Source organism: Phoenix dactylifera, chromosome 14 (genome assembly GCF_051530095.1).
Source record: "Phoenix dactylifera cultivar Ajwa chromosome 14, Ajwa_hap1_PhDact_Kaust_v1.1, whole genome shotgun sequence".
NCBI lineage: Eukaryota > Viridiplantae > Streptophyta > Magnoliopsida > Arecales > Arecaceae > Phoenix > Phoenix dactylifera.
Genome location: NC_143203.1, coordinates 22,878,674 through 22,889,376, shown reverse-complemented (window position 1 = coordinate 22,889,376; position 10,703 = coordinate 22,878,674). Strand labels below are relative to the sequence as shown.

At 41.9% G+C, this 10,703-nt stretch overlaps 2 long non-coding RNA genes across 2 annotated transcripts; both read left to right on the top strand.

The window, feature by feature from the left end:
* Nucleotides 1-2,265: 2,265 nt before the first annotated feature.
* LOC120112782 (uncharacterized) lies at nt 2,266-3,029 on the top strand. Its single transcript, XR_005514436.2, has 2 exons — nt 2,266-2,457; nt 2,668-3,029. It is a non-coding gene; the product is annotated as an uncharacterized LOC120112782 (long non-coding RNA).
* Nucleotides 3,030-8,310: 5,281 nt separating this feature from the next.
* Nucleotides 8,311-10,226, top strand: LOC149751400 (uncharacterized). Its single transcript, XR_016398380.1, has 2 exons — nt 8,311-9,075; nt 10,063-10,226. It is a non-coding gene; the product is annotated as an uncharacterized LOC149751400 (long non-coding RNA).
* The last annotated feature ends 477 nt before the right edge of the window (nt 10,227-10,703 follow it).

Sequence of the window (10,703 nt, the reverse complement as noted above, 5' to 3'; positions counted from 1 at the left end):
GACCCATGAAAGACTTGCAATTGACCTCCACTCAGAACAGATGAGCCATGACTTACTAACTAAGTCGGTCTACAAGCCAAATTTCGTATCACACTATTTTTTGTCTATATGACTGATTGGACGGAACTTGGTGTCTCCCAGCTCCCCTCTCACGAGGACAAAAAAAATCCCAGACCTCCTTCCAAAATCCAATTCCATTGCAGAAAACTAGCAAATGACCCATATTCAGTTCAGTGTTCCCTCGCTGCCTCCATGCAAAAGTTAAAAAAAACAAAAACCAAAAAACGGAAGGAAAAAAAAAATCCAGCTACCGAGACACCAGAGGTATCAACAGTGTAATAGATCGAGAGAGAATCCCGACAGACCAATAGTGCCACGACCCACATACACACACACACACACAAAATCTCTTTTTTGCTTTTCCCCCTCTCTCTCTCTTCGGGTCCATTCAGATCGGATCGGGTCCGTTCAGTAAACCCAGACCCAACCTAGAAAATAATTCGGGTCCAATTTTAGGACCCAACCCGAACCCGCGGATCCTAAAATTCGAATTGGACCGGGTCTACGCGGGTCGGGCCAGGTCGGGTCTCGGGTCGATCCGACCATTTGCAGCCTTACTTAAACGAGGGGCTATCTGGCTAAATACCTCAGGAGCCTATCTGGTTAAGCACAAAAAGTTAAAGAGAGAGAAGGGATAATTCTAAACCGTAATATTGGTGGAACAAAGTTATCCCATGGAATATAAGAAACTTATCCTCTCCAATTACTATGTTGCACTCATCCATCCTTTAAACACACCAAAAACTGAGAGGGCAATTTTGTCATTGTCATAAAAAAATCATTCCAAAAATTCAACTAGTTATTTATTACCTACATTTATTCCTCTAATCAAATACCCTCTAACGAGTTGGAAAATCAATTTGTATTACGCATATTAATTGGATGAGTTTGTTAGTGCGGATCCCTAATTTATGCCTCCATCTAATCTTCCTAATTATATTTTTATAACATAAATTACAACCTAAAACAATGCCTTGGTATGTTTTTGATCTGAATTGGCCAATTTTGGCAATGGTGCAGAGGGAGCGGAGATAGGACAGAAGCTCTATCAATGAGATTGCCTAAGTTGACATTACATGCTGTTGAGTATGTCTTGAGTTTTCAAGCTTTAGAGAGGTAGGAAGAGACCTTTTTTTCGGAAGTGGTGTAGAGCATAGCTTAGCTTTCCATCATAGACAAGGTCACAAATATTTGGCTTCGGGAAAATATGAATGGCGGATATATGACACAGTATAATTTCATGCTAAGTGCTATGTTGGGATAGCTAAGCCTACTAAGCCTTTATTTTATTTTTACTGCTTTTTGATATATAGTCTAACTGAGAATTGTTGCATGGGCCAATAGATTAATCAAGTGTATGTTTCGAATTGCATAGTAATGTTTCTATCAATATCAGTTTATATGCATAAGGATGCATTCCTAGCTATCTTGCAAAAATTCAAAAGGTTGTAGGGCACATGAACAACAAATAAACCTACAACCTCCTTTTAACAGAGTGGAGGTACCAACCTCTTGGGCTAAATTCGAGTGTTTCGTTGGGAGCATAGCCTTAAACTGGACCGTAGGTCCATAATATACGAGGTTGTGTGAGGAGTCAGGTCGAATGAAACCTAATTATGGTATTGAGTCTCTTGTTCTCAAATGTGGTTGGGACAATATTTGGTTCATCATATCCTTGAGTCCACCTGATCCATTTGCACCCCAGTTGGACTGGGATGAGTTAATTAAACGCTCAAGCTAGCTTTAAAGCCCCTCAATCTTCCAAGAGATTTCCATGGCTAGCAAATCTCGCAATAGATTTCTATGTGGTCATAGAATCATACTAGACCAACAGGTGGAAAATTTATAAAGAGGCCGTCCTTCTAGTTTTTATAATACATTTACCTCTCTACCATTACAAAACTTAACCACTAGAAAGATGGGGACGGCAGCACAATTTTCTAACATGTCGAGGACCCTATCTTTTTGATGGAAGGACCGAGGAGAGAATTAGGAAACACAATAAGTGGAGTAGTATCTCAGAGAAGAAGATTTTCACTACCAGTCCTTAAACAGCTGCCTTAATGCCTTCTATGACGCCCATGGGACTTCTCAGGGGGAAGAGAAAATTAGTGTGGTAAGATAGGGAGAGATCGGTAATTTTTTCCAGTTAGAACTCAACACTGCAGATACATCTATATATGGTATCAAGAACGATATCCAGGAAAGGATAATCTCTGATTTGGACAATCTCTGCAGATTCATCACCATAAATGGAACTGAGGTAATTGTCCTATATAAATCCACCTGATACTCTTTGCAGGCACAAAACAATACTTCACATCACAGGAGCAAACATGGCCAAACAATCCACCCTCATGGCTTCGTTTGTACTACTTCTCTTGTTGATGGCTTCTGGTCTCTCTCTCTCTCTCTCTCTCTCTTTCTCTCTCTCTCTCTCACTCACACACACACACACACACACACACACACACACATGTTGTTTAAACTTGATAATGTTTTGTACTAATTGTCAAAGAGATCAGGATTTGCCTAATCTTTTTCTGCAAAAAAAAAAAAAGTTTTGTAGTAATGGAAGTTAACAAGGTCAGTCTTCATTTTATGCAGGTCGGGCAATTTCGACAGCTCCCGGATTCGAAGCAGATGCATGCATGAGAGATGCTGATTGCCGGGCTGAGTGTGGGAAGTGCCCCGGTGCCAATTGCCTCGGCCACAAGTGCTTCTGCACATGCGATACCTGATGGCCTATCCTTCTCTAAAAATAAGATCCATCAACATGGATGGAGTAGCACAAATTCGCCTTCATGAATCCCAAGTGATGCTGCGGCCTTTGTATCAGCTAAGTTAAATGCAATATAGAGCTTCAATAAAAAGTTCTCAAGAAAAAAGTTCAACAAAAATGCTGTGTTTTGTCTTCAGATGTATACCGTTTCTCGAACAAAAATGCTGTCCACCATGGAGTTGGTTTATGTCGCAATATACTCCCCTCCTCAGCCCGCTTTCAGCCCGATTTTAGGATTAGGGTTTGTGAAATGGCGCCGCCGAGCTCTATTCCTCTATTCCCTCAATGTCCGGTGTCCCTCTCCCTCTCCTCAGTCTCCTCTCCTCCATACCTCAAGTCCACCTCCCCATGGCTACTCTCTCCTCCTCTTCTCGCCCTTCTCCTCCTCCTCCTCCTCCTCCTTCTCCACCCTTCCTCCTCCTCCTCCAATTCGACGGCTCCGAAGAAGCCTTCTTCCAGATCCAACGGCGCCGAGGTCGCCGGAGACGACCTTTTGGTATCCTGCACCAACTACCGGCCCTCCACCTGGGAGAAGATCTCCGTCGTCCCCCTCGACATCAACGGTCTCAAGCAACATGTCTCCTCCCTCAGCGCCTTTCCATCCTGCCTTCTTCACTCCCTCTTCCTCTCCCTCGCTCGCCGCAGCCCCCACTCCTCCTCCTCCTCCTCCGCCGCCATCGACGAGTGGTGCCTCCCTGCGGCGGAGCTGTCCCGAAAGCTAGTCCATGCCACTCGGAAATGAGACGAAGCCCTCCTCGAGTCCTCCCGTCTCAAGCACTCCCTCGCCAGGCTGAAGCGCAAGCTCGGCCGGCTCGAGTCCCACTGTCACGACCTGCAGGCCGCCCTCGACCGCCGCTCCTCGCCAACCCTGCTCCAAACCACCTTCCCTTTCTCAGTCGAGACCTTTCTTCGGGTCGTCTCCGACGCCCGTGCCGCGGGCCGCCACCTGAGCTGCTCCCTCGCCGCCCAGCGCCGTCCGGACCGGATGGCAGCTCTGCTCCAGCCCCACGACGCCAGGGCCGCCGGCCAGTGGCGAAGAACACCGGGCGGACCGCTCTTCTAAGGCCCTGTCTTTCGGTTATTTTTTTGAAATTTTCTGTGATTCTTTTTTTCTTCTATTTGTTCCCTCATTCTTTTTTTTTTCTTTTTTGAACACAGAAATTTTTATTAATTCTGAATATTAATAGTTTTGTACACAAATTAAACGGATGGGGTTGGGCAAATAGGTTGGGTCAGGATAAATAAGGCTAAACATGTTAAATAGATCGGATCAGGTTGGGCAAACGGTTACCTATTTATTAAACATGTTAAATGGATCGGATCGGGTTATTTGTTTATTAAACATGATAGATTTAGATTGTAATTTTTGACCTGTTTGATAAACAGATTGGGTTCAGATTTATGATTTTCTGATCCGACCTGTATATGATCCGATTGCCATCCCTAAGTATGGGCAGTCATCAAATTATAAAAGAAGAATTTATTTTTTTTTGCCTTCATCATGATCTCTCTGCAGGCAAGAACTCTTTGCCTTTTACATTCATTGCTTCTCCTTATCTCTAAATACTTCCGATAGCATTATTTATAAACTGGGTTTTGAAGACCAAAGGCCCCTTCAGTTATTTACATTCACATTAAACATGTCAAACGCCTAGAATTTTATAATCTAATGCATATGGGTCTCTATGAACTAATTAATTGCAACTGTAATGGATAGTAATAAAATATTTCCTAAGATTGCATTTGGATTGGAAAAAAAATTAAAATAGCAAATGTTATGCATGTAGGAATAGTTACGTTGTAATAACTTTTCGGTTGCCTCCATTATTTGGAATGACTTTTTGGATAATAATTGTTTATCCATAAAAATTGTAAAAAGTAGCCATTAATGCTTCCTTTATACCAAAGAACAGCTCATGGCAGCTACCCCTTGGAATACCTATAGCTATCATAAGGTAGTTTGGCCGGCATAACTATTACTTGGTTGTGCATGCCTCTTTCTCAAATATTATTTATTCCAAGTTTTATGCCTATTTTATTCTTTAGTCAAATTTAGCCTAAAAGTTGCCAAGTTATTAGCGATTTGAAATATCTACATAATTTTATCTTCTCAATCCCAAAAATCTTCTAAAGTTTCAAGCAAATCCTTCTATTTTTTAAATTTTTTATATTTGTATACATAAAATCAAATTATATGCACTACTATCCATAACATATATGCAAGTAAAATTGCTAGAGTGTAGACTAAGTGAAAGACATTATGAGAAGAATGGCAAAGATCAACATGCAACCTTGGTGCTATCCTTCACCATTGCCGGAGTGCTACTCTTTGGTGGCCCTACGTAGGGCAGGTGCAAGCATAACCTTGATGAATAGGTGCAGCAGTGTGGGGATATGTTTAAAAAACAGAGTCAGCACATCGTCCCAAAAGAATTGGCTTATTCAAAAAAAAAAAAGCCTTGTACTTTGGAAGATCCATCTTGTATCTCATAATTTATGGTTTAACCCTATAATAACTCCAAATTGTCCTTTTGAAGCTCATGCTCCTATTATAAATTGTCCTCCTTCCAAAATCCAATTCCATTGCAGAAAACTAGCACATGACCCATATTCAATTCAGTGTTCCCTCGCTGCCTCCATGCAAAAGTTAAAAAAAACAAAAACCAAAAAACGGAAGGGAAAAAAAAAAAAAAAAAAGCCAGCTACCGAGACACCAGAGGTATCCACAGTGTAATAGATCGAGAGAGAATCCCGACAGACCAATAATGCCACGACCCACATACACACACACACACACACAAAATCTCTCTTTTGCTTTTCCCCCTCTCTCTCTCTTTGGGTCCATTCAGATCGGATCGGGTTCGTTCAGTAAACCCAGACCCAACCTAGAAAATAATTCGGGTCCAATTTTAGGACCCAACCCGGACCCGCGGATCCTAAAATTCGAATTGGACCGGATCTACGCGGGTCGGGCCAGGTCGGGTCTCGGGTCGATCCGACCATTTGCAGCCTTACTTAAACGAGGGGCTATCTGGCTAAATACCTCAGGAGCCTATCTGGTTAAGCACAAAAAGTTAAAGAGAGAGAAGGGATAATTCTAAACCGTAATATTGGTGGAACAAAGTTATCCCATGGAATATAAGAAACTTATCCTCTCCAATTACTATGTTGCACTCATCCATCCTTTAAACACACCAAAAACTGAGAGGGCAATTTTGTCATTGTCATAAAAAAAATCATTTCGAAAATTCAACTAGTTATTTATTACCTACATTTTTTCCTCTAATCAAATACCCTCTAACGAGTTGGAAATTCAATTTGTATTACGCATATTAATTGGATGAGTTTGTTAGTGCGGATCCATAATTTATGCCTCCATCTAATCTTCCTAATTATATTTTTATAACATAAATTACAACCTAAAACAATGCCTTGGTATGTTTTTTGTGAGGACCAGCCCACACATAGTGGACTAATGGGCCAAGCCCAACGTGGCTGGCCCATCTGAAAATCCAAGTAGCCTTTCGGGAAGAAGATGGAGGCGGTAATCGCCAGCTGTTCGGCGGTTACAACTAAGGCTGCAAATGGGTCGGGTCGACCCGTGACCCGACCCGCGTAGACCCACCCGATCCGAATTTTGGGACCCGCGGGTTCGGGTCGGGTCCTAAAATTGGACCCGAATCATTTTCTGGGTCGGGTCTGGGTTTACCAAACGGACCCGATCCGACCTGAATGAACCCGAAGAGAGAGAGAGGAAAAGCAAAAGAAAGTCTTTTCTTTTTCTTTTTCTTTTTTTTTTTTTGGCATGGGTTGTGATACTGTTGGTCAGTGTGGGAGGATAGCAAGTTAGCAACAAGCATAGGTTCACAGAATCCAAAGGAACGTCGGCCCGTCAGGATTCTCTCTCGATCTATTACACTGTTGAGACCTCTGGTGTCTCGGTAGCTGCCTTTTTTTTTTTCCTTCTGTTTTTTGGTTTTTGTTTCTTTTAACTTTTGAAGGGAGAAAGTGAGGGAACACTGCAACTGAATATGGGTCATGTGCCAGTTTTCTGTAATGGAATTGGATTTTGGAAGAAGGTCTGGGATTTTTTTTATCCTCGTGAGAGGGGAGCTGGGAGACACCGAGTTCCGTCCAATCAGTCATATAGATAAAAAATAGTGTGATATGAAATTTGGCTTGTAGACCGACTTAGTTAGTAAGTCATGGGTCATCTGTTCTCACTGGAGCTCAATTGCAAAGTCTTTTAAGTCATGGGTCGCCCAGCACCTCATAATTATGATATGACCAAATTAGATTTGGCCAAATTTTTTTTCAAAAGCATAAAAAAATTGGACCCGATCGGACCCGGACCCGGACCCGACCCGAATCAGACCCGGACCCGACCCGAACCCGACTCGGACCCGACCCGACCCAACCCGATCTTCAACCGGGTTGGGTCCGGGTCCAAAATTGGGACCCGAACAAAAAACCGGGTCGGATCAGGGTCACCTAGGACCCGACCCGACCTGACCCATTTGCACCCCTAGTTACAACCGCCTGACAGCCACGATCACCACCACTCTTCTTCCTCTCCACCGAATGCTATAAGAACCAGGGGCTCTTCTCACGGATGTTTCATTCCTCACCTCACTGCCCCTCACTCCCTTTTTCTCCTGCTACAAGGAACTGAAGAGTAGGGATCTGAGCCGCCGGAGGGAACATCACAGGGTTGTCCCGGAACTAGGTAAGTCCCTGACTTCTTCTTCCATTGTAATATGCAAGTAGATCTAGCTTAATCATGAAACAACAAGATATAGAGAACGAAATATAAGAGATCAAAAACAGGAAAAAGGGAAAGAATGAAAACAAAAGAAAAAGAATAGGAAGAATATGAAGAAGAAGAAGAGGGAAAGAAGGGGAAGAGCCTACCTAGGGTCCCCAGATGTGGATCCAGCGCAGTGAACTCAGCTGCGGGTTTTTCTTGGTCGCGACTTGCCGTGGGGGTGGGTCTCTCCCCCACCCGCAGTGGGGACGAAGGAGGAGCCGCCGGCTCCGACCGCAGACTCTGCGGGCTTCGGTCGGAGTTGCGGTGGGACGGAGGCCCCTTCTTCTCAAGGGGGTGGTTCCGACCCCCATTTGCACCAAAGAATGGAGAGGGGGCCGGCTGCTGCGGGCGCGGCCACGGGTTCGGCCGTGGGCGCCGCCGGTCGCGACCGACTTTTTCCATGAGGGGGAGTCGCCCTCCTCCCTTCTGAAGAGAAGATGGAAGAAGAAGAAGGGGGGATCGGCTGCTACAGGCCGAGCCGCGGGCGATGTTGGCTGGTTGCCGATTTCCCCGACCTCGGACCCGTTTCCCTCCGAGCACTCCCACTAGCTTCCTCGCTTCATGTGAGAAGACGAGAAGAGGAGGAGGAGATCGGGAAGGGAAGAAGAAAGAAGGGGAAGAGAAGAAGAAAAGAAAGAAGAGGGAGGAAGCTTCGGGAACGGAGAAGAGAAGAAAAAGAAAGAAAAAGAAAAAGAAAAGAAAAAAGAAAAGAAAAAGAAAAGAAAAGAAGGAAAGAAGGAAAAGAAAAGAAGAAAGAAAAATAAATAAAAAAATGGCTGTGGGCCGAAATGGGCCTGATTCCGGAGTGGGCTTCAAATAAACTTGGCTTTAGAAGCCTGAAGCCGGGCTGGGCCCTGATTCAAGCCTAGTGTTTTTAAAACCAAAACTAACTGGGCTTGAAGAGCTCAAATTTTAATATAGCGACTAAATTGAATATAGTTTGAGACTAGGCTCCCTTTAAATTAATTAGAACTAATAAGGTTTAATTATAAATTAACTAATTGTGTTTCTGGGCCTGAATATAAATGGGCCCAGTAAGTGAATCAGGCCAAGGGCCTGATCCAGAACCCAATTAAACATCGGGCCTGAATGCAAATGGGCCCAGACCTGAACCAGAGGGCAATTTGGTCTAAACCAGAAGTGGAATTGGCTCAGACCTGAACCAGAAGCTGAATCAGACCTGAGCCAGAAATTAAATCAAACCCGAACTAGGAAGTAAATTAGACCGGAACCAGAAATTGAATTGGGCCATGGGCCTGAACCATAAATTAAATTGGGCTATGGACCCGAAAATGAAATTGAGTCCTATGGATGGGTTGTAAATGACTTTAAGATTATAAATAAATAGAAATTAAATATGTAAGTGACATGTAATTTAATGATCTTGCTAGGTATTGGAGAATTGGCATTTGATGGGCAAATTAAGGTAAGTAACCTGTCTTAATCTTATTATGGATCATGTATCACGTTTTATAAGATGAAAAAGTATTATTTATGCAATTGGAATTATGTATAAGAATTGTGGAAAAGTACATGATGTAATCTTATGTTTTATCAAATACTTGTGATTACTCGATTATGAAATTGTATATGATTATTTATGTTTTCACAAAATTAGGATCAAGCATGTGTTAGCAAATGATTACATGATTTTGGATACATAGCATCCATCATTATTATTATTATATTATGTACACATGATTATGATGATGTAGAAAGATGCATGGAAAAATAAAGTTTTCAGCATGATCATGAGTTTTATTAGCATGATGCCATTATTCACTTTCCAATGGATCTATGAGAAAAGATTTATGAAAAGCATGATATGTTTTAAGAACTCTCAGATCGCTATGTATGACCCCCCCGCCAGTGGGTAATAGTAACTGGAAGATGACCCTGCAGTGGTAAAGGCCTTGCCGTGGGAATAAGAGCGGCCATAGCTACATTACCATCTGAGAGTATGAATTTCAAAGTATGGAATAATAGCAAAAGTTTTATGTTGCATAAATGGCAAAAGTTTTATGATGCATAATCATATTTATGAAGTTGCATGAATGGACAGGCATAGTTTTATAACTAGTTTGATTATGGCAAAGATTTGATTATATGAAATGTTTACTTTATTACAAGCACAGATTTCAAAGCATGAATAATAATAGTACATATTTCAAAGTATGAATAATGATAAGTATGGATTTCAAAGCAAGAATAATGATGAGTACGGATTTTAAAGCAGGAAATAAAGAAAAAAGGTTTACGTCTGGTTTGATTTGGAAAATGCTTTCTTTATTACAACTGTTTATTCTTCAAATAGTGCATTGGCATACAAAAATATTATGCTTGATCTGATAAGATTATGCATTGTTACTTACTGAGCTTTATAGCTCACACCCATTTATTTATGTTCTTATAGATGAATAGGAGATGCTAGGAACAAGGAGCATGACATGCCTCAGGGTTATGGGAATAATAAAATATTAAATGATGATATTGTTTTTAGAAGCTATGTATGGATTTTAATACCTGAATATTTAATGACTTTCACGAATATAGTTGTTTAGTAATTGAAGTTTTAAAGAGGCTGCGTGTTATTGTATGCTTAACTTGGCAATAGCACGGCCGTGTCATGATCCGAATTCGGGGCGTGACATTTTTGATCTGAATTGGCCAATTTGGCAATGGTGCGGAGGGAGCGGAGATAGGACAGAAGCTCTATCAATGAGATTGCCTAAGTTGACATTACATGCTGTTAAGTATGTCTTGAGTTTTCAAGCTTTAGAGGGGTAGGAAGAGACCTTTTTTTCGGAAGTGGTGTAGAGCATAGCTTAGCTTTCCATCATAGACAAGGTCACAAATATTTGGCTTTGGGAAAATATGAATGGCGGATATATGACACAGTATAATTTCATGCTAAGTGCTATGTTGGGATAGCTAAGCCTACTAAGCTTTTATTTTATTTTGACTGCTTTTTGATATATAGTCTAACTGAGAATTGTTGCATGGGCCAATGGATTAATCAAGTGTATGTTTCGTAGTAATGTTTCTATCAATATC